The sequence below is a fragment of the Ceratotherium simum genome, chromosome 21 (assembly GCF_057802395.1).
Source record: "Ceratotherium simum simum isolate JZ-2026a chromosome 21, ASM5780239v1, whole genome shotgun sequence".
NCBI classification, from domain to species: Eukaryota; Metazoa; Chordata; class Mammalia; order Perissodactyla; family Rhinocerotidae; genus Ceratotherium; species Ceratotherium simum.
The window spans coordinates 23,825,971-23,850,040 of record NC_141920.1 but is presented as its reverse complement, the minus strand read 5'-3'; the positions used below and the strand labels follow the sequence as shown (position 1 = coordinate 23,850,040).

Below are 24,070 nucleotides of genomic sequence, written 5' to 3'. Positions count from 1 at the left end.
GCTCCGGGGCGGCTCAGGTAGGCGCCGGGCGCGGGGCCCGAGCGCCAGGCTGGCTCGCGGGGCTCAGCCCCCCGCTCCCCGCCCCTTCCCTCCCCCGAGGCCGGCGCGTCTCCTCCCGACGCGCGGCCCCGGCTCCGGCGGCTCCCGCGGCGGCAGCGCTCTCCCGGCTGTTCGCGGCTCGCCGCCGCTGCTCGCTCGCTCGCCAGTGGCTGCCGGGGCGGCCGGGATCGCCGCCGCCTCCTCGGGGGGAGCCGGCCGGGGCGGGGCGGAGGGGGGAGACCGGGCGTGGGGGGCGGGCGGGGAGGGGGCTTGCGCGCTGCGGGAGGGAGAGAGGCAGCGAGCGAGCGAGCGAGCGGGGCATTTCTGCGCAGCTCGAGCGCGCCTCGGAGCCCGCCCGGGCGGCCGGACGCACCGACCGAGGACAGACACTGCCCGGAAGCCGCGCCGCCGCCGCCAGGTTAGCCGCCCGCCTCCGGGCCCCAGGGACCCTGCCGCGTCTGAGCTCATATGTGTGTGTGTGTGTGTGTAAAATCACCGAGGACTCCGGGCTCGGTCCCCCATCCTCGAGCACTGACAGGCCGATGGGCAGGCTCCGGGGCGGGGGGGGGGGACACCACCGGGCGGGGGCCGAGCCAGGAGCCCCGGGCCTTGGTCCGTGCGTTTCAGTACTGGGTATGTGTGTCGGGGTCCACGTCTCCGAGTGTGTGTTGGGTGTGAGCGCGCGTGTGCCCGTGGGCCTGTGCAAGTGGATGCTCGGTGTGTGCGCGCGTGCGTGTGCGCCGGGTGTGCATCTGTGTGTGTGTATGAGGGTGTGTGCTATTTCTTCGCGTGTCTGGACTGGGTGGTGTGCGTGTCTGGGTGAGGGTGTGTGTGTCTGCGTGTGTCTATCCGTGAATGTGTCTATAAGAGGGTGTGTCCGAACGTGTAGCTGAGTGTGTGTACATCTGGACGAAGGTATGTGCCAGGGGCTTCGCTTGTGGCTGGAGCCTGTGGCGGTGTGTGCGTGTGTGTTTGTCGCTGTGTGAGCGCCAGTGTGACTCCCCGTGTGTGCGCGTGAGGCGGGTGTGTACCCGCGTAGCCCCGTGTAGCCCCCGTGTGAGTGTGCGCGGCTTTGTTTCCGCACTGCCGGGAGGAAGGGGTGGGGGCGGCGGCCGAGGCGCTAACATCGCCGGGAGCGGGGCACCTGGCCGGGGCAGTGGGTGGCCGCGGTGGCGGGAGCGTCCCTGGGCGGAGACTCCCTGCTGGCAGGTGGGCGGCCACACCCTGGGGGCCAGAGGGAGCAGGGCTGACAGCGGAGCCCGTCCTGGGCCGAGCTGGAGCGGAGGGCGTGTCCTGCCTGAAGCTCTGGGGTGTGGGTGTGGGTGTGGGTATGAGTGTGGGTGTAGCGTGGTGGCGGTGGCGACAGTGACCCAGTCGATTCAGAGATCCATTTCCTGTCTCGGCGCGGGGACCGTCTCCCAGAGCCAGACCCGGCCTGGCCAGGTCAGCCGCACTCTCACCCTCACCCCTGCCAGCCCCGGGTGGGTCGGGTCGGTAGAGCCGCACCTTAGGTGCACTGAAAGGAGGAGGGAGAGCCACTCTCTTAAAGGGCCAGCTCCTCAACCCCCCCCCCCAGGAATCCCCCCTCAGGAGATCTCTACTTTGAGAGCTGTCTCTGGGTGTGTCTGTACCCCTTTCCCCACGTATTGGTGCAGTGCATGCATTTCTAGATCTGTAGTCTGTGTGCATATGTGTGATCTCTGTGTATTGTGCATTTGGGTGCATAGGTATGTTTTATCAATGAACAGTGTATAATGTATCTCTTGATGTATGTGGTTTTATAAGTTCTGGTTTATTTATTTTTATGTATATATAGCTGTTTGTATATTAGTGAATCTGTGCATGTGGGTTTGCAAGAGACATGTCATTTTGCTGCCAACTGGAATAGGATAGAAAAATTCTGTCCAGTGCCACTCCGTTTTAGAAAAACTAGGTGAAAAGGTGGTTTGGAAATTTAGCCCCTGACTTTGTGGGTTTCAGATGCTATTGAAATAGAGATAGATTGGAGTTAGACTGGATACAAGGATAAAGAAAAACTGAGACTCTTATAGGAGGAAGGAATCGTTCTGGAAGAAGGATATCCAAGTGCAAGAATTCTTCCTCCACTTCCAGTTCTTCCCTTTGACTTCACCTCCCCCTCTGCTGCTGGGCTTGCCAGGATAAAGTGCACAAGATTTGGAGTGTAAAGAGAGGAAGCTGGGAGCGTGAAAGAAAGGAGAGAGGATGGGTGATAGGCTTGGGGGCCAACAGCAGATTTCAGCAATTCTTAAAATGTTTCCCTGCTGAAGGCAGCAGAAGCTGGGGGAAGCTGAGGTTGCTGTCCCCTTCCCCAAATCCCTTTCCCGGGACAGGAAAGGCTCTCATCTGGAGCTCAGGAGCCCTGGAGTCTGGTCCAGGGTCTCCTTTTGACTTTGGTCAAATCCTTTTATGTATTTACCTGTTCCCTCAACACATTTTTCTTGAGCCTCTCTTGTGGGAGAGTCTAAACTCCCTAAGCCTCAGTTTCCCTGGTCAAGTAGCTAGTGGGCTGGATTCTGGGACTTTGAGGCCCCTTCCTTTGCTCAGTGTTACCCAGATTTAGAAATCCATCCTTCTAGCCCCCAAGGATCCTAGCTAGCTGTGGTCCCCACTCATCACTCCACCTAGCCGCCATATACTCTAGTCTAGAGCAGTGGCTCTCAAAGTATGGCCACCCCACCAGCAGCAGCAGGGTCACCTGGGATGTTGTTAGAAATGCAAATTCTTGGGGCTTCAGCTAGACCTACTGAATCAATGACTCTGGGAGTGGGGCCCAGCAGTCTATGTTTTAACAAACACACATGCTTCTGATGCATTCTAGAGCTCAAGAGAGGTGTAGACAGGGAGCGGGAACCTCCTATAGGTTGAAACATCTGGAAAGCATCCCCTGCCCCCTCCCACACACATACCTGAAGTAGCCTGCAGCCCTAGCCTGGCAGGTAGAGGTTCTGGTTTCAAGTTGCAGGTCTTCCTTGTGATCTTGGATAAGTCACTCCTTCACTGAATAGTACAATGACTCATTTACGGTGTCTGCTCTGGGTCAGGTTCTGAGCAAGGGGTTTCCCTGCTCTGCTTAGTTTCTCCACTCCTTATCGTGACCTATAAGACCTGCAGGACTGAGTCCCTGCCCGGCTCTGGAAACCAGCCACTCTGGCTTGCTTTCGGTTCATCCAGGCACCATGAGTGCTTTTGCCTCTGGGATTTTGCACATACCGTTCCCTCTGTCTAGCACACTCTTCCCCTGCTTCTTATCGTGGTTAACTCCCGTTCTTCAGATTTCAGCTCAAGAGTCACTTTCTCAGGGGAGGCCTTTGCCAACTCCCTAGGATAAATCAGTTTTTCCTGTTATGTGTTTCTACAGCTCCCTGTGTTTCATAGCGCTTCTGCGAGTTTGTAATTATACATGAACTTGTTAGTTGTTTGTCTGTCTCCCCTCACTGGATTGCAAATACCATCTGGGTAGGAACTTGCTTATCAGTCTTCCTAGTGCCCCCACATAGTGCCTGGCTTATGATTGGTGTTCAGTAAATTCGTTGAATGGATGACTTTATAAAATGGAAGATGGCACTAACTGATACCAGAGTGTCCTCTCAGGCCCTGACATTATAATATCTAAGCAGACCTCAGATTTTTTTGAAGTACTACAGTCACGAGTTGCTTAATAATGAGGACATCTTCTGAGAAATACACTGTTAGGTGATTTTGTCGTTGTGTAAACATCACGGAGTGTACTTACACAAACCTAGGTGATATAGCCTACTACACACCTAGGCTGTATGGTACTAATCTTATGGGACCACCGTAGCATATGAAGTCCGTCATTGACCAAAACGAGCAGGACTGTAGATTTCCTGCTACTGGCCATAGATTTGACCCCGCACTGTGTGCCTGGGCTCTGCTCTGGGGGAGGCAGGAGAACCCTTCAGGAGACACAGCCTAGCTTGTTTTCTGTGTCCTCTTGGATCAGAATCCTGCAAGAATGAGAAGAGGAAGGGCATTGAATAAGGAATCTAAAGATCTGGGTCCATGCCTTGTTACATGACTGTAGACAAGTCACTTTTCCTTTTTTGCTTGTTTCTTCTTCTGAAAATGAGGCTATTGGGATGGATAGTGTACCTAATCTTGGTTACTAGCACTGGCTCTAGGGTCGTTCGGACTTTACCACATAATAGTTGGGTGGATTTCGGCAAGAGACTTTATCTGTTCATTTCCTTGCCTGTAAAACAGGATTGATAATAGTCTGTCTCATAGGTTTTTTTAAATTGAGGTCACATTGGTTTATAACATTATGTAAATTTCAGATGTACATCATTATATTTCGGCTTCTGTATAGACTACATCGTGTTCACCACCAACAGTCTAGTTTCTATCCGTCACCATACATATGTGCCCCTTTACCCCTTTGGCCCTCACCCCGCCCCCTCCCCTCTGGTGACCACCAATCTGTTCTCATAGGGTTGTTTTGAGAATAAAATGAGGTAACATACATGTTATGCTTTGCACAGTGCTGAGCACATAGTAAACATTTGGTAAATGTTGGCAATTATTACTATTATGGCTACTCCATATTATGGCTACTCCACGATTCAATTCAACATTCTTGAATGCCTTTGTGCCAGGCCCTAAGCCTACAGAAACAGAAATGAATACAACAGTGTTCACAGGCTGGGTGTGGGAGCAGATATGCAAAGATGTACAGTGTACAAGGTGCCAGGGTGTGGCTGTTCACGGAGGAAAAGGCTTCAGGGAGGAGAATGATAGCATTCGGGCTGGATTTTATCTTTCAGGTAGTTGAAGCAGCATGTGCAAAGGCATCGTGGCTTGTTAGGGGAACTCCAAATAGTTCTATGTGGTTGGAGCAGAAGGTGGCCAGTGGTGGTGACAGGTGGGGCAAGTGGCTGGAGATAAGCCTGAGAGGCTGGGGCCAGATCTGGCACAGGCTGAAGATCTTGACCAAGTCCTACAGGTGGTAGGGAGCTATGGAAGAGGATTAAGCCAACCAGGAAGGATCAGATTTGCATTTCAAAAATACAGCTCTCCAGATGGTGGTAGGGGATGGTCTGAGCAGAGGGGGAGGATTGAGACTGGGCTCAGAGGGTGCTTGTTTGCATGATGGAAGGGCCCAGTGGGGCAGATAGAGACCTAGAACATGGAAGAAACACAGTTGATGGACTTCAGGCCAGCCTGGGCTGCTGAGGTGAAGGAGAGATGAGAATGAATTCTCGTGGGCCCCTAGGCCCTCTTTAACCTCCAAGGCTGCCTAATGAGTGGAAATCTGAAAATTGGAATTAAGAGTCTCGGGTTTGCTACTCAATGGACGCACAATATATTAATTTCCTAGGGCTGCTTAACGAAGTACCACAATCTGGGTGGCTTAAAAAAGCAGAAATTAATTCTCTCACATTTCTGGAGCTAGAAGTCAGAAATCAAGGTGTTGGCAAGGTTGGTTCCCTCTGGAGGCTCTGAGGGGGAAGGCTGTTCCATGCCTCTCTCCTAGCTTCTGGTCGTTGCCAGCAATCCCTGGTGTTCCTTGGCGTGCAGCTGCATCTTCCTCTGTCATCACCTGGCTTTCTCCCCTTTCTCCCTGTGTGTCTCCACGTCCTCTCCTCTTCTTATAAGGACACCAGTCATATTGGATTTAGGACCCACCCTAATCCAGTATGACCTCATTTTATTTTAACTAATTACATCTGCAAAGACTCTATTTCCAAATAAGGTCACATTCTGAGGTTCTGGGTAGATAAGAATTTGGGGGGACACTATTCAACTCAGTACATACAGGAAGATGGAAAAGAGTGCAGGGCTTAGAGTCCCACAAGCCCAGGTCCAAATGCAGGCTTTGCAATGGAACGGTGATGAGCCTTAGGGTAGTTACTTTTTCTCAGCCTCAGTTTCCTCTTCTGTGAAATGGGGGCAGTAGCACCCACAATGCTGTTTTGTGGTGGTGAGACTTGGTTAAGATAATAGATATGAGCAAGCCTAGTTAGATGGCACAGCAGGCACCCAGTGATTATTATTTCCTCTTTGGCTCCTCCTTCTTAGCACTTAGGAGCTGGGAAAAGTCACTTTTATCTTGTTTCACTTTCCTCATCTGCCAAATGTGAATAATCATCATCAGCTCTACCCACCTCACTAGATTGTGAATCCCAGGGGATAATGAGAGAGCTCTTTGTAAATTGCTTAAGAGTTTGTTGCTGTGATTTTTAATTATAATCGTCATCTTCATAATAACCCTTGGCCATTGCCACATCCACTGCATTCTCAGCAGAGCCCAGCCTAGCCCACTCTTCTCCTGAGGCATGTCCTTTTTGCCCCTTTGTGCTCAGAAGTATCCTAGGAAGCGTAGCTGCTGTCAGAATTGGGAGAGCCTTAGAGATGGTCCTTGCCCTCTATTGCCCTCATTAGCCAGAGGAGGGAAACATGCTCTGAGAGAAGTGATAACCTGAAGGTTGCACAGCTGGTCAGTGGCAATTGGAACACCTTGTTTGTGTCTCCTGTTTACAGTCTGAATGGTGCTTTTTTCCTAGTTGCAACTTTAGCCCCAGAAGCAGGAGCCTGGGGCAGATAGAAGCCTGGAGAGGGCTCTGCACAGGGCCCGGAGGTGGGGACCCCGCAGAGAAGAGTCTTGCTGAGTCAAGATCAGAATCCCAAGCAAGGGGGTGGGTCCCTGAGACCTGAGTGAGTGGGCAGTGCCTCCGCAGGCTAAATGGGCAGGTTGTTTTGTTCTCAGCCTGGCTCTGGCCATCTCTGCCTGCTCCAGTGGGAGGAAGCCACCATGGGCAGGCAGCAGCAGTGTGGGGAGCCAGAACCTGGAGGTAACCCAAGGCTTCCGTGTCTCTATTGACAGCCAGGGCGGTGCTTCTCAGCAGGCTGTGTCCCTCTAAGTCTTGCCTTGGTGGGCCTAGGAAAGGCTCTGGAAAAGAGAGAAGGCGTATCCTGTCTTGGCAGTTTCCCTGAAGTCATCTTCCTTCCCCCAAGCTAGGGGAGTCAGGCCCCTTCTCACCCCTTGATTGCTATCCTCCTTCCTTTTCTCAGTTTTCTCCCCTCCCTTCTCCTGCCTTTCCCTCCTCCCTCTCCCCATCTTCTCTCCAGATTAAAGGTCTTAAAGATAAAGCTTCCAGACCCAGTTCAGTGGGTGGTTTGGGGTTGCTTGGGGCCACCTAAGAATTAGAAAGCCTGGAGTCTTCCTCATCAGAGCTCCCTGCAGTGACTGATAACTGTGTACCTTATTGGCTCACCATGTGCCAGGCCCCGTGCTAAGCGCCTTATACGCCTATGTCTTTTAATTCTTGCAACTACCCTGCTAGGCAGAGATTACAATCCCCATTTTATTAAAGGAGGCCAAATAACTTGCCCAAGGCCCACCCCATCCTCAGCCAGCAAGTGACACAGCTGGGATTTAAGTTTAGATCTATCCAAAGCCCAGGGGTTCTCTTCAGTCTTTTCTATACTGCTCTGGATGGGCCTTTGAGAACATTTAGGGGTCCACAGAGGGTCACACACTTGCTCAAATTCGGAGAACAAATTCTTGGCTCAGAGAGCAGGGTCTCTAATCCAGGTCTCCTGCCTCCCAGGCCTGGGCTGTCACTCTCTCAGAGACTGACCTTCCTACAGTGTTAGCCCCGAGCTGGCCAAGGCTCTGAGCTGATCTGGTTCTAGGCACTGCCCACTTGTGGGAGAGACCTGCATCAGGGACGAGTGACAGGGCAGGTCTGAAGGCATGTGGCTTTTTTCTTAGATATTGTTTTGTCACTGGCCACCTTAGTTTTCCATTGATTATCTTGAGTCTTCCAGTTAAATAAACTTATCATCCGCAAAGAGTGATAGTTTCATCTTCTTAGATGGGTGCTTGGGGGCTTGGAGATCCTCTGCCAGGCTCAGTGATGGGTGGAGGGGAGGGAGGCAGAGGCTGGAGCCAGGAGACCTGGGTTCAGGAGTACGCTTGTACAAGAAAGGAAAAGGAAGGAAGCCAGAGCTGGTCAAGGGCCAGAGTGCGACAGTCTGGAGAGAGGAATGGAGCCTTTAGGCTGGAGTTGATAGGAAACCTCCTCTTACCCCAAGTTCAGCCCAAGAGTCCAGACTCCTTCCCAGGCAGGGCTGCTGATCTCGAGTGTCACTTCAGAATCCGAGCAGCTGCAGTCGGCTTGCTGGGCCTCCACCCACCCACCCTGTGACCATGGTCAGCTTGAGCAGGTGGCTCAACCAGAAGGGACCTTGATTAATGAGCAGTGGGTTACAACTTCTAGCCACAGTGCCCTCTCTTCATAGGCAAGGAAGCGGAAATTTAATATGTGAAACAGCTAAAAGGAGAGCAGCTTAGCACCCCATCCCTCCCCCACCTCTAAGGGTTCCCTAAGACAGAGCTTCTCAAACTTTGCTCCCCCAAGAGCAGGAAAGGGAAGCTTGCTAAAAGACTCTCTCTTCCAGGGCTCACCCCAGAGATTCAAGCTCAGATGCTCCATGAGAGCGTGGGATCTGTGGTGGTGCCCTGGAATCAGCCTGTTTTAACAGGCTCCCTGTTGAGGTGACTGGGACACAGAGGGTTCTCAGATTGCCTTTGGAGAATGCTGGTCTCAGATGTTCATGAACCTTTGAAACAGCATGCACAATTTTGAGATTACCTTGTCCTCGGGAGAGGATCCATAGGCACCATCTGAGTCTTCGAGTCACGATCCATCAAAGTTTAGAACCGCTGTCTTCAGGGATGTTTTGTAGGGTGGGAGCCTGGGGACTGGAGAAGGGGCACCAGGGAGCTGATGACAGAGTCAGGCATCCAAGGCAGATCTCTCCCACCTCTCAGCACATTGCTGGTTTTGAGTGAAGATGCTGAGAGACTGTGGACCAGTCCCTCCCCCTGTCTGGGACTCAGTTTTTCCAGCTGTGAAATGGAGGTTGGATAGGATAAGCCCAAGGTCCTGTGTAGCTCTGATCTGTGATTCTGGAGGCCAGAACCCAGTTCACATTCTTTTCCCTTTTCCTTGCTGCCTCCTCAGCTTTACTCCCCTCTGGTGACCACTCCCTCCCTTCAGCGATTGCCTACAGAGCCTGGATTCTAGCCTCTCACCCTCCTAGGTGCTCAGTCCTTTCTTTCTTTCCATGCCCACTCATCATAAATGAACCAGGTGCCTGTGAGTCTGGGGACGCTCAAGGTGGCCTCTCTTCAGGGCCGGACACCTAGGGGCAATGCCAAGGAGAGGGGCTTGGAGAATATGTTTCCTGGGGCTCCTGGGACTCGTCCACTGCTTACCTATGCCTTTGCCCCAGCTCCCTGAGTTCCTTCCTGCCAGGAATGCCACGCCCCCTTCCCCAGTCACTATTGAAATCCTGTCTGCCTTTTCAAGGCTCAGCTCAGATGCCAACCTCTGTCCCACAAAGCCTTGTGAGTGCTCCTATCCCCAGCCCCACGATGAGAATTTGTCTCCCCTCCTCTGCATTCCCTTAGCACCTTATCTGTTCCCCTCTAGGGACAAGTTCTGCTTGGTCTTAGCTTTATCTTGGAACATGGCTTGTCTCCATCGCTGGATTGTGAGCACTAGGATGTCTCAGGTATCAGTCTTTGCTCCCCAGCACCTAGCATAGGGTTTTTCACAGAGCAGGTGCTTAATAGAAGGTTATTAAGTTTCATTTTCAGAATTTGCCTTTGGGGCCCCGTGGCTTAGCGGTTAAGTGCGTGCGCTCCGCTGCTGGCGACCCGGGTTCGGATCCCGGGCGCGCACTGACGCACTGCTTCTTTGGCCATGCTGAGGCCACGTCCCACATACAGCAACTAGAAGGATGTGCAGCTGTGACATACAACTATCTACTGGGGCTGTGGGGGAAAAAAATAAATAAATAAAATTTAAAAAAAAAATTAAAAAAAAAAAAGAATTTGCCTTTGGCCCTGGACTAGGCTGGTTTCTCTGGAGCCCCCATGACCCCATCACTGGCAGGCCACAACTTCTCACATATCCCTTCCTTTGTTTGTGGATTGGAGGGAGGCCAAGTAGGGCAGTGGGTAAGAACTTAAATTCCAGTCTTGACTTTGCCATTTCCCAGCTGTGTGACCTTGGGCAAGTCACTTCACCTCTCTGAGCCTCAGTTTCCCCAGCTTAAAACAAAGGGATAGGGATGAGAGTCTATTAGAGGCTTGGGAGATTAACTGAAATGATATATGTAAAAAGCTGAGATCAGAGCATTGTAAAGAATAAATGGTCAATAAACAATCATAATTCATTCTTTTTCAGTTAATGGTTATTATCGTTGTTTCAGCAGACACCTACTGTGTTCTGAGCACTGTGCTGGGGGGCGAGTGTCAGAGACAGAGAAAAATCATTGCAGGAGTTCCATGGTCTGCAGGGTCTTAAGGTCAAGTAGGGGCAGAAAGTCTCTACTATGAGGAGCAGTGTCTGGCAAAGACGTCCCTGAGTGAGCTGAGCAGTGAGTGATCGGTGTACACTCCACGCGGGGGGTAACATTTGAGCTGGATGGGCATGAAGCAGGAGAGGGCAATGGGAGGCAGGGAGACAGATGCTCCTTGTGAAGGTAAAGGAGAGGAGCTCCAGGCTGGAGATGGGTAAGTGGGGCACATACTTGGAGAGTTGCAGGAAGGATGCAGGAAAGAGCAGAGTGAAAGCAGAGCCAGCTCCAGAATCTCCATGTAGGAGGGGCTTAGGGTCAGCACCGCAGATGGAGGGGGAGCTTCAAGCTTTGTTTTGCCAAGAAGAATTTGGGGGAGTGGTGTCTCGTGATGCCACTACTGAGAACAGGAGAGAGAAGACTGGAAGGGTGGGGCAGAAAAGTTAGGACTTGATGGTAGAGGTAGTAGGAACCAGTGAGCACGGAGGGCCTTTGTCCCTCTGCCCAGGCTTGAGCTGAGAATGGTCAGGGGTGGGCTGCAGTCCCAGGCCTCTGCAGGCTCACGTTGGAGTCTGTCCCATAACAGGGCCACCTGTTTACCTGGCCAAGGTCAAAATCTGAACTCTGGTCTGTCTGAAGTTAAAGCGCAAATTGATCCCAGGAATGTCAGAATCTCTAAATATTAGAGCTGGCCAGCAGGAGAAGCTCTCTCTTGGTCCACCCCCCTGACCCCCACATTACACAGATATGAAGCAGAGGCCCAGAGAAGGAGCCTCCATCCAAGAACACTGAGTGAACTGGCCACAGTGAGTTCAGTGCCAGCCCTTGTGGGCTGTGGACCTTGGCCTGTATTAGGGGTTGGGGGAAGAGGGCGAGGAGGGGGCCAGAGAACCCGAGGAGGGGTGTAACTGACAAGCACATGTCAGATTGGGAGCAATCTGTTGCCAAGGTGTGTGTGTGATCCCAGGTGAGTGGGATATGAGTGGGCTGGAGCCGTCATCATTCCAGGCTTTCCTTCCCGGAAAGGAAAAAGGGCCACATAGGTGGGAGCTAGGGGAATATCGGGATGTGGGGGAATTCAGGGGGTGGCCTGAGAAGAGGAGGCTGTTGCCAAGCAGCAAGAGATGGGACTGTATTACAAGAGCACAGAGCATCCCTGCATCTACGGGCCTGGCCCTGTATAGCCCTGTGCATGATACCTTAGTGGTATCACCCCCATTTTATGGGGGGAGAAATGAGGGCACCAAAGGTCACAGCTAGGAAGAGCAGAGCCAGGGGTGGGGGACTTCAAAGCCACGTTCCTTGCATGTCCTGGGTGGCTGCTGTCCCAGTGCTTAGCCCAGCTTGGTCTCAGTGAGGTCAGGGGGATGCCCAGCCCAGGGCAAGCCCCTTTTTGCCTTCCTGCGCATCTCCTCCATCAGTCTGCCCGTCTATCTGGCCTTTTCACCTCATCCCCTTGTTCATTAATTAAAAATATTTATTGGGCACCTACTGTGTGCCAGGTCACAGCCCCTGACCTTTGGGCTTAGCATGAGCTGTCCCACAATGGTGGATGGGATGGGAAGGTGGAGGTGAGGGGGTCCACTAAACACCCTTTCTGCTTTCACGCAGACCTCTTCCCCTTCTATCCCCTTCCAAGTCCCCCTACCTGAGATGAGACTTGGCTGGAACTGCCTCCTGCTGAAGTGGAAACCAATCAGAGTTAATTGTTAAACCAAATAGCTGGTGAGAGTTTCACCCTGCTGGACTGGTGGGAGTGGGCTGAGTGCCAGCTGTGCTCCCCAGCAGAGCGGGCAGAGCCACCCAGGTTTTTCTGGCCTGTACCTGCCACCTTTTCCCTACTCTGGAATCTGCCTCCAGGGCCTGCTCCTCCCCTCCTTCCAGGGGGCGGGCTGCTCCTTGGACTCTTTCCCTTGACTCCAGCTGAGGTGACCCTGGGAGGTGAGTACTGGCTCTGGCCTGAGTCCAAGGCCTCTGGGGGAGTGCTCTTGGGGGAGGTGCGGAGGAGGGCATGGTGCCCAGCCCCAGGGACCCACCCAGAGGGCAGACAGCCAGTGGAACTTGCTGGGTTTGCCTCTTGCTTGGTAGGGTGGGGGTGTGGGGATGGTGCCACAGTGGCCTAAGCTGTGTCCACAGGACCCCCACCCAGTGCAGGTCATGCCATGCCTTTCTCCTGCTCTCCTTGCCTTTTACACTTTTCATTGTGTCCTGTTCTGGGACATTTTCTGCCAGTAGGCTGAGGGAGGAGGGGTCCTTGAGAATAGTGGCAAAGACTTATTTCTTCCTCTAGAAGGCCAAGCCCCAGACTGGGCACCTGTCACACTTTAGGGACAGAGCTCAGGCTTCCAAGTCAGATAGGCCCCGGGGTCAAAGCTGGGTAACCTTGGGCAAGTGGCCCACCTCTCTGAGCCACAGTGTTGTCCTCTGAACAGTGGGTACTCTGATCCCTTTGTCACCATCACTGTGAATATAATAGGCACCAGAGGTAGATATTAATATTAGAATCAGTAGGGGTTTGTTGAACGAATGGATACCATTCTGTTCACATTCAACTTTACCATGGGAGGGCCCTGGAGGTCACCAGCCCTGCCATCTAGGACTTGACTGTCGCTAGCCACCTGTGGCTGTTGAGCTCTTGAAATGTGGCTAATGTCACTGAGGAGCTGAACTTTTAATTTTATTTGATTTGAATTCATTTAAAATTTAGAAAGAATAGTCCATTCAGTTCTTAAAAAATTTCTACGATATGTTTGGGAACTTAAATTCGTGAATTTACTTTTTCAATTATAAAGGCTAAGAGAATCTAAACATCTGATAAAAATTTAGCATCAGAATTGAGATGTGCTCTAAACGTAAGACACACACCGGATTTAGAAGACTTAGTACAAAAAAAAAGAATGTAAAATACCTCAATAATATTTTTTTATATCAATTACATGTTGAAATGGATATATTGGGTTAAATAAGTATATTATTAAAATTAGTTTCACCTATTCCTTTGTACTTTTAAAGTGTGGCTATGGGAAATTTTAAATTAAATGCATTTATTTAAAAATAAATGCAAGCCACATTTAAATTTAATTTAAATGTGGCTTGCATTATATTTCTGGCTAGGACAGCACTGTTCTAGCCAGAGAATTGAGTTGGATATATTTGAATAATAATACAAGACTATAAAGACTGGTTATTTGGGGAGGCTTGGGGGGGATGAAGATCAGATGTTCCCCACTCATTGCCCCCCTGGATCTGGGCCACGCCCCGTGGTGGAATGTGACCCTGGATAACCCTATAGCCTCAAGGATAAGATTAAGACTTCTGAGGTCAAATGAGGAGCCTGCATCTGGGTGGCCATGCCACTCACTTGCTGTGTGTGTGACCTTGGGCAAGTCCCTTCACTTTACTGAACCTTAGTCTATCATTGGTAAATCCAGACTAATGGTGGGATTTACCTCGTTGATTGAGGGGATTACCTGAGATAGAATCCAACTGCGGCACTGAGCACAGTGCCCGGCACTTGTGTTGTCAGGTGTTAGCTGTGGGGGTGGTTGCTACTACTATTAGTCCTGAGGACTGTTGCTACCACTGTTGCATCCGTCTGCTTGGATTCTCTTGTTCCATTTGTCCCAAGGGGACATGGGCCAGAGGGAAAGGAAGAGAAGTTAAAAGAGCTTGAGGGTGGATTTGGGATGGGGCCTGGGGGATACTTTGTTCGTGACCTCAGGAGATTTCTTGCCTTTGAGGTAGCTCCTTGGATCTTCCCATTCTGTAGGTGATGAGACAAAGATATGTGCCCATTTTATAGATGAGGAAGCCGAGGCCTGTTGAGGAGACTTGACCTGGCTATACAGCCAGAACCTGAATGCAGGACTTCCCAGCCCTACTGTGGTAATATTGGAGCCAGTGTTAAGAGCCCACCTTTTGGGGTTGTAGCAGCAGGGCCCGACCAGGAGTCCAGAGCTTGTGAGGAGTGGTTATTATTAGCGTCCTAAAACTGGAAGGGATCTCGACACCATTCAGTACATCCGTCTCATTCTTTTTTTGTGTGTGTGAGGAAGATCGGCCCTGAGCTAACATCCATGCCAATCATCCTCTTTTTGGTGAGGAAGACTGGCCCTGGGCTAACATCCATGCCCGTCTTCCTCCACTTTATATGGAACGCCGCCACAGCATGGCTCGCCAAGCAGTGCATTGGTGCTCGCCCGGGATCCGAACCGGTGAACCCCGGGCCGCCGCAGCGGAGCATGGGCGCTTAACCACTTGCGACGGCCAGCACCCGTCTCATTCTTGAGTCAAAGAAACAGAGAACTGAGTGTGTGTATGTGTATGTGTGAGTGTGAGTGGTCTAGGATCACTCATCAAGTTGGTGGCCAAGCTGGAACTGTTTCTGTTTGTTTAGATCCAGCCCTCAGCTCGGCCCTGGCAGGACGGATGGCCCTGCTTGTCAGCCCCCTCCTCTCCTGCCCAGTCCCGAGAGGGGCTTCTGAGAAAGAGGCTTTTGTTTCACCAGCTCCTTCTGGTTTCCTTTCAAGGTAGCCTTACCGCCCCCCACCCCCCCACCCCCCATCTGCCCAGATTTGCGTTTGTCCCTGTTCCAGGTTTAAAGGGCCCTGAAATCTGAAGCTTCTCCACACACGTCTGCTTTCTGGCTGCCCATGGGGGAGACCATGGGCTTTTTCATCAAGGAGCCCTGGGTCCAAATCCCTCTTCCACCGTTAATTCTCTTTGTGTCCTTGGTCAAGTCACTTGTAATTTTTTAATCCCAACTTCCTCATTTGAGAAGCAGGAGCCAAAATGGTGTGTATGCAACCTGGTGGTTAAGAACCTGGGCTCTGGGTCTCACCCCTGCACTGATTGGCTGTAGTGGTCTTCAGTGCATCATTTCACCTTTCTGGGTCTCAGTTACCATAGCTGTAAATGGAGGCTGCTACCTCTTGGATCGTTGTGATAAGGCGCTTACTGAGCTTTCCACACGTGTCATCTCACTTAATCCTCCAGTTAGCCCTGGAAGCAGACACCATTACAGTACTCCTATTTTCCAAATGAGGAAACCAAGGCTCGGAGAAGTGAAGAGACTTGCCCCAGGCCACAAAGCTAGGGAGTGGTGGAGCCAGAATTCAAACCAGGTCTGTGTAACTACGGAGCCCAGGCTTATAACCACTGTACTGCACTGCCTCCCGGGGTTGGCCTGGGTGCTAGGAAACAGTGGATGGGGAAGTGGATTGCAAGCTGCTGGGTGACTGATGTTACAGCTGCAGTAGCAGTGTGCTGAGGCTCATGCCGGCCTCCAGACCTGGCGCAGAGAGAAGGCGCTTGGGAATACAGCTTTTGCTCCTGCTGGTCCAACCCAGTGACCTTCCTATTGGCCTGATTCTTGTGTTCTATGTGAAGTATCCCCTGCTACTGTTCTGAGTGTGTGAGTCCGGGGGACGTGAGGCTTCTCCTTCCAACAATCCTGCCCCATTGTGTACTAGGCCAGGCCTGCAGTTGGGGCCTAAAGGTGATTGAAAAGGGGCTTAAATACTCTGAGTGAATTAGACCAGAACAGAATATTAATGCTAAAAGGACTTTAGGGACCACTGAGTCCAACCACACTTATTTTACAGGTAGGGAGACTGAGGCAAGGATAGGCCAGGTTGAGAGAGCAATGGGCATGTTTTTTTCTGGGTGCTGGAGACCACGGACCCGACATGGAAGGAAGTGCCTGAGGGATAGGCAGGCCTCTGCTCTCCATCCTTCTGCATTCAGTCTACCACCGCTTAAATAGTATCTCCTGGGGGCCGGCCCGGTGGTGCAGCAGTTAAGTGCACGTGCTCCGCTGTGGTGGCCCGGGATTCGCAGGTTCAGATCCCAGGCGAGCACCGACGCACTGCTTATTAAGCCATGCTGTGGTGGCGTCCCATATAAAGTAGAGGAAGATGGGCATGGATGTTAGCCCAGGGCCAATCTTCCTCAAGAAAAAAGGGGAGGATGGGCATTGGATGTTACCTCAGGGCTAGTCCTCACACACACACACACACACACACAACAGTATCTCTTGAATCCATCCACCTCTTTCAAGCTGTACTGCGACCGCCCCAGTCTGGGCCCTTGTCCTGTGCCCCCTGGACAACCATGACAACCTCTTAACTTGTACACCTAAAGCTACTCTTGCCCCTTTCCAGTCCATCCTCTACCCTACAAATCAATGATTTCCCATTGCTCTTAGAATCAAGACTGAACTCTTTACCTTGGCCTCCAAGGCCCTTCGTGGCCTGGCCCCTGCTGGCTGCCTCAGCTTTGTATTTGTTACTTTCCCTTTTGCTCTCTGCATAGTCACAGGGACCTTTCTTTTTTTTTTTTTTTGGTGAGGAAGATCAGCCCTGAGCCAACATCTATTGCTAATCCTCCTCCTTTTTTTCCCCCCTTTTTCTCCCCAAAGCCTCAGTAGATAGTTGTATGTCATAGTTGCACATCATTCTAGTTGCTGTACGTAGGACGCCGCCTCAGCATGGCCTGACAAGCAGTGCGTCAGTGCGCACCCAGGATCCGAACCTGGGTCGCCTGTAGCAGAGCACGCGCACTTAACCGCTAAGCCATGGGGCCAGCCCCACAGGGGCCTTTCTGTTTAACAGGTTCAGCAACTTCCCTAAGGTTCCTCAGAGAGTCAAATGCCAGCCTCTCATTTCTGGCTCCATGCTGGGCCCATGATCTCAGTTCAGAGGAGCTAACGCTGTTTCCTCCTTCTAGGTGCCTGACTGACGTCTCCCCGCCCCCCCCGCCCCCCCCCCCCCGCCGGGGAGCTGGTGTGAACGGAAGAGGGGTGAGTGTTACAAAGGCACAGCCTAATTCTCCTTCTGCTCAGGTTGGACAAATTGGTCTTCCAGGCCCTCAAGCCCTCTATTTTAATATATTTTACTGCAGGGGAGGGTACGGGTTTTTCTAGGACACAAATTTCTGGTGGGTTTGAAAGGACGGGGGCCAGTGCTGAGGGTCCTCTCTGGTTTTGGCTTATTTTGGGGTAGGGACTGAAATGCACATTAGCACCTCTGAGTCAGACAACGTGCTTTGCCTGTATTGATTATTCATGCCACCATGGCTCGTGACGGGTGACCTTGGACCTGGAAGTTGGATCCACCGACCCTGCAGCCCTTGTTTTGTCTTGTTTAACCACTCCTAGGTTGTAGACTACATTCAGGAGAGGGCCTTTTCATTCTGGTTCTGCCACTGACTACTGAGTGGCCTTGGGCAGCTACCTTCCTTTCTTTTGGCCTCAGGGTCATGTATACATTGTCAGGGCAGCCGGTGAGGGAAGGTGGGGTCAGAGTAAACGAGTTGTTTTCAAACTTTCCAGCAGGAATATTCCCTTTTCAAAAGAACACAAAAGAATCTCAGTGTACAAAACAGCTCAAGAGGTGGTAGCTGTGCTGAAGTTAGAGTAAGCCTGTGGGACTCGAATTGGCTGATTCCTCAGCCCCCAGCAACCCCTAGACAATGACACGGAACCCTTCCTAGGCTCCATGCAAAACACTTTGCAAACCACTGGCCTGGGGCATGTCAAAGCCCCCTTCCAACTTGGAGGTTCTGTGACTCTGGCAGGGTGAGGGCATGGAGAGGGAACCGAGCCAATGAGGTTATACTGACTGGGAAATTGCAAGTAACATGCAAGTGTCATTGTGGGGTTATTAATAAGGCACAACTGCCAGGGCTGTGATGTTGTCATTCTAGAATCCTCTGGTTTTTATTTTTTATTAGATGTGAGGCACCTCTGTACCCCTAGGGGAACTTTCCTGTGTGTGTGTGTGTGTGTGTGTGTGTGTGTCTAGGGAGCAGGGGCTATGGGGGATGGAGTGGGGCTGGGCCAGCCTGGGGCAGGTAGAATAAATGCCCAACAGAACTGGAGTGTGTTGCTCCTGGGGGTGGAGGGGCTAGGGGGTAGCTTTAGTTTCAGTTAAAAGGAGCAATTTGGTTCTTTCCTGCCAGCACATGGGCCCCACGGAGATCTCTGGGCAGGAAGCACTGGGAACAAGGAATCCTCTGTCCACAGCCACAGCACAGCCAGGACAGAGGAGGTGGATTAGGAGTTCCCGGGAGGGGGCCTGCCAGTCTTTCCCTGACATTTGGGCAAACTAAGTTTATGTGTGCATGGAGGGGGTTGTGGTAAGGGGAGATAGAGGTTGGTTCATATACTTATTCCACAAGCTCCTTGAGCTTCCATAAGCCCTCCAAGGAGCCAGGCTCAGAAGCAGTCAACTCTGTAGGGATGAGAACTGAGAAAGATGAGACTTGAGGTATTAATCACCATCAGTTTACTGGAGGAGACAGGAAATGTGAGAGATGATAGAGTTTCACAGGCAGCCTGGTGCAGTGGAAGTCATTTGCCCTGCAAGTCTGGAGCCCTGCATTCAAGTCCTTGCTCTGACACTGACTGACTTTGTGGCCTTGGCCTCATCACTTCCCCTTTCTGGGCCTCAGTTTCTTCTTCTGTGGAATGAGAATGGACAGATCAGCCCTGGCTACTAGTTAATGCCCTTCTGCGTCTCAGTTAGAACAGGGTATTTCAAATCTTTTGGGGCAGCGGAATCCCAATATATAGCATTTGTTAACAGCACAACTGTGATTGAATTCACAGCAGTTTACCCAGAATCTTGCTGTCTTCCTTACTGCTCTTTGTTCCATGGATGTTTTTGGAGGTGTCTCTGCAGAGTCCCAGGATTCCATGAAGCAATGTCTGAAGACCACTGAGTCCGGACGATTCTTGAGAACATGCTTTGTAGACTGTCCCTTGCAGCCCAGGTGATAGGGATTGTGTCGGAAAGCACAGGAGCAGTTATAAAGCTGGCTTCTGCCTGCTTATGGCCAGCACAGACCTTATCTTGGGTAGGGCCTGTATGATTGGGCATGGCTTTTTAGAAACAAGTCACAAAATCTCAACTCAAGGTGGCTTAAACCAGAACAGGACTTCAATGGATCCTGGGGCAGTTCATGGGATTAAAGGATCAGTATTCAAGTGGACTCTCCATTTTCTCTCCCATCACTGCTTGTTTCTCCTCTTTGCCCTTATTAGGAACTGGCTATCTACTGCCCCAGCCTAGCAACCCAATCAGAAAGAGGGAACTATTTTTCTGCTAGGATCTATATATCAGTCGAAGGGAAGGACTCCGATTGGTTCAATCATTGTTGCTGGGGGATAGGGACATTCTCAGTGGCCAGGCCTCGGTCATGTGCCTACATGTAGCTAATAGAGGGGCGGGGCTGTCACCAGAAGAAGGGAGAGTGGAGGGCTGCTGAGCAGACAGAACCCCAAGAGCACACTAGGATGTTAGTGGAATCCTGGGTTATAGGAGAATGAACAGCTCGTGGGCCTACAAATACCAACAGTGATAATAATAGGTAGTGTTTACTGAATTACACTCCCTGTGCTGAACATGTTTGTTGCTTTACATGTATTATTTCGTTTAATCCTCGTGACGATTACTATCCCCATTTTATAGATGGGGAAGCCGAGACACAGCTAGTGAAGGTCACACGTTGAATAAGTGGAGAGGCTGGGATTCAAGGCCAAGGGGTCTGGCTTCAGAGCTCATGCTCTGATCACTACGTCTACTGCCTCTGGTTGGTAGTTCAAGTGGCTGTCCTACATTTGCTGGCATGCTGCTCCATGACATGGAGCTCACAACCTGCAGAGACAGCCCAGGTCCAGGTTACACAGCTCTGCCTGTTGGAAAGGGCTTCCTTATGTTGCACGCGGGTCTGCCTCAATATAAATCCATCCATCCAGTGTGCGGCTTTGTGGTAGGTGTTTTAGGAGATGTAAAGAAAAATCATCCTGAACCTGCCTGAAAGATCACCATAACAGTTAAGTCACATTATGAGCTCTCACTTTGTGCCAGGCTCTGTGCCGAAAACTTAATGTGCATTAATCTCTTTTAATTGCAACAACAACTCTGGAGTAGGTACTATGATTGCCTCCATTTTCCAGAGGAAATGGAGGCTCAGAGAGGATAAGTGTTTACTCATGGGCGGATGGTTAATAAACGGCAAAGCTGGTGTTTGAGTTCAGTTCTGCCTATCTCCAGAGCCTGTGCTAGAAACCACTACAATCACCTGTGTCCACCAGAGGGGAAATAACTGTGTGCAGGCGTGGCTGTGACACAGTCAACAGTGCAAATAGTCATTGGAGAGGGACAGGAAAAGTGAAGCTGACACTCAGAGGAGAGAGCTCAGGGAAAGGGAGGAGCATGGGGCACAGCAGTCAAAATGTGCTTCCTGGAGGAGGGAGCTGCCTGAGAAAAGCCATGGAAGGGAGAAGCAAGAATAGTTCAATTTGGCCAGAACTAAAGAGCTGGAGTAGGGTGAGGGGAGGGTGGCCAGCTATCTTTCAGGCTTCATAGAAGAAGCCCCCTTCTTCCATACTATTCTCTTCAGAGATGTAAAGCTCCCCACATGTGCCCAGTTCCTGTACCTTTTCTCCCAGAGCTGAGGAGGGCAGGCCCCAGATGGTTGGTGGACACAGGGTACCCAGGCACCAACAGGTGTCAGTCCCTCCTTCACCTCCTCCTGGTGGTCCATTGCCCAGGGGTCAGTCCTTCCTCCAGAGGGCACAAAGCTCAACGAGCCAGGGTGGTTTCTAGCAGCCTTGGAGAGGGGTAGGATTCCCCATCTTCTCCCCAGGCAGCAGGCTGAAGCACGTACCTCTAATCCGTGGAACGACCCCCCTCCCATTCCCTACCTCCCCCTGCACACGCAGCTAATCTCATCCACCTCGTCAGAAGATGGGTAATGCCCTCAGAGCCTGGACTGTGTCCTGAAAGTGACTTTGGATTTTTTTTTCAAACAACTCAGATGAAAATTGGGTTAAGAGTATGATGTTAGTGCTGGGAGGCTCCTTGGTTTCAAAAGATGGAAGAATGGCAGTCATATGTATTGAACTGGGCTTACAGTGTGTCAGAGGCTTTATTGCCTCCATTTCACAGATTCTTCAGAGGAGGAAAATGACACAGGTGAAGTTGTCACGTGAAAGGTGGCTGCGTCATTGTCTCTTGCAGGAGGGATGGATGTAAGTGTGAGAGACTCCACAGGGAGACCTGCCCCTCCCCTCTCCTGCTGTTGCCCACCAACTCCTCTTCCTTAGCAGTGGCTCTAAAATGCTGACTCTGGCTACCCTGACTCTCTCCTGCTTGGATACAGATCATTTACCCTGGCTTGCTGCCTACCTGAGAGCCAGAGGGGCTGTCTCTGAGGGGCCTAGGCTTCATGAATGTCATCCAGACAAGGCCCAGATGTCCAGCATTCCTTCTGTGACCACTGTTGTCTCTGGGATCCCTGGATTTCTCTGACCCTTCTCGGAGGGATTCTAGTATTTTTGTAGGAGGAAAAGAGATGGAGAGAGGCAGGGGAATTCTTTCATTGGGGGGTTCTTCATCCCCATGGCCCTTATTACCTTGTCACACCTGGACTGGAATCTAAGTCCCTTATGTTTTTCCTACAAAAGGCTTTTCTATTCATCATCTCATCATATTTCCCCCATAATCCTGAGAGGTAAGGCAGGGAGGATGTAATCATCCTCATCTTGTGGGTGGGTTAACTGAAGCTCAGAGAAGGTAAGTGACTTATCCAAAGTCACACAGCTAATGAGTAGCAGAGCAGAGCTATAAGACAGAAGCCAGTGTCCAGGAATCCTGATCTTTCTTCCCATTGCCCAGTGCTGATGGCTATTAGGACAGCCTCTGGCCCTCCTTCTTTGGTCCAGCCCAGTATGTGGGGGTCATGTCCCTGGTTCAGACCTTTCCAGCCTTCCTAAGGCTTGTAGAATAAAGCTTCACTCACCAGTGAGGGTTCCTCAATCCAGCCCCAACTTACTGCTCCTGCCAATCTTGGCTGACGTAATAAGCTGGGCTTTTTCTTTTGACAAGGTGGATGAGATTAGCCATTTTTTGGGAGGATCCCTCTGTGGGATGTTGGAGGCATGTGTTTCAGCCTGCTGCCCAGGGAGCAGAGGGGGAAACTGAGGCCAGGGTCAGCACAATTGTTGCATTCAGGGCAGCTGGAGAGGCAAGGCTGGGAAAAGGCTTGGGCTCAGGCTGGACTGATATGGCGGGCCCCTTTCCCAGAAAATCCACAACTTTGTTTCACTAAGCGGAACACAGTGTCCACTGAGTGTTTTCATTTTGCTCTACTTCTGCCCCAGAGAAATTCTTCCTATGGGCACCCTGGGCTTTCCCAGAAAAGTGGCATCTGGGCCAAACCAGTGTGATGGTTTGGCCCAGATGCCAACATGGTTGCCAAGTTTTCCTGGGGGCTCAGTTGCCTCATTTGTCAAACAGGGACAACAAAATTAGCCATTGCTACCCACCTAGAGGGTTACTACTGCAAGGGTCAGTGAAGTGACCGTGTCACTTCAGGGCCACATCAGGCTTTGGCAAATGGGGAGTCATTTTGACAAGGTGACATCCTCCCACCCTGGCAGTGGAATGAAGCTGAAAAGAGCTGAGCTCCAGACTCAGACAGACTTGGGTGCAGACCCCTGTTCTATCACCTACTATGTGAATTTGAATGAGATACTTCATTTCTCTATGGCTTAGTTTTACCATCTGTAAAATGGAGATGTAATAGTTCTCACTTCAGAGGTTGTGGACCCCAAATGAGAGCATTCAGGCAATGTGTAGCAGTGTGCCTGGCACACAGTCAAGTGCTTAATAACTGGTAGATGTTACTGTGTTGTTGGTAACCATGATGATGATGATAATCGACATTTAGAGATTGGGATTCTGTGAGGGCCAGTTGGCTAGTGATGGCAATGTTATTGGTATTAATAATCTCTTACATCTGTTTGGCACTTTACAGTTTATGAAGCATGTTCACATCCGTCACTGTATGTGGCCTTCACAGCACTCCAAGCACTCCTTAAGGGAGGCAGGAAGGTGTCACCATCTCCATTTTACAAGGCGTTGAGAGTCTTAAGGGAGGAGAAGTGGCTTGCCCATGATTTCAGCTCTGGTCTTCCAGCTTTGGGAACTCAACTCCTGGCGGAAGGTGCTGTGGGGATCAGCCTCTGGGTGTGGCAGCACTGACAGGAAAGTGGGGGATGATTGTTACCCTGATTTTCACTCCATAAGTTTTGGAGAGTGTGTGAGCAAGTGACTGAATAAATGACAGAGTGACTGGCTTGGTGGCCTTGCCAAGTCACAGAAACACACACACAAGCCTTGAAGTCTGCACCTTCAGGGTGATTAGGGGAAACCTGTCTCTCACTTTTGGGCCCAGGATTTCTGAAGCTTTGGGCCAACAGTGTCCCTGCATGTTCAATATAGCCTGGCAGGGTCCTGGCTCCCCCATCCCAGTGCTTAGAAGTGGATTCTGCCTCCAGTCATTCCTCCATTGAGTCTTGATTTAATCAACCGGTTTTCTCTGAGTTCTTGCCATACACCAGGCACTGTCCCATGTGCTAGGACACGGAGGCACACACAGCAGGTACACACATGATGGGTATTGAGCAGCAGAACTTCATACCAGTCTCTGGCAGCTCCCAAGGGGTGGAGAAGAAGGTGTCTCTTAGTTCCTCTGTGGGGTGCATGATTTTGCATTTGGAAAAACATCTCTGGGGCCGGCGCTGTGGTGTAGTGGTTAAGCTCTCGCGCTCCACTTTGGCGGCTCAGGGTTCGCAGGTTCGAATCCTGGGCATGGACCTATGCACCACTCA

At 51.2% G+C, this 24,070-nt stretch overlaps 1 protein-coding gene across 8 annotated transcripts in view; it reads left to right on the top strand.

The window, feature by feature from the left end:
- Window positions 1-356: 356 nt before the first annotated feature.
- EPB41L1 (erythrocyte membrane protein band 4.1 like 1) overlaps window positions 357-24,070 on the top strand; it is a 119,077-nt gene continuing 95,363 nt past the window's right edge. For 7 of the 8 annotated variants that reach the window (XM_087445327.1, XM_087445326.1, XM_087445330.1 and 4 more), the window contains exons 1-2: window positions 395-457; window positions 17,119-17,191. The gene's annotated coding sequence lies outside the window, so the exon portion shown is untranslated. Of the gene's footprint in view, window positions 458-17,118; window positions 17,192-24,070 lie in introns of all 8 variants that reach the window. The other variant, XM_087445333.1, reaches the window with a different exon arrangement.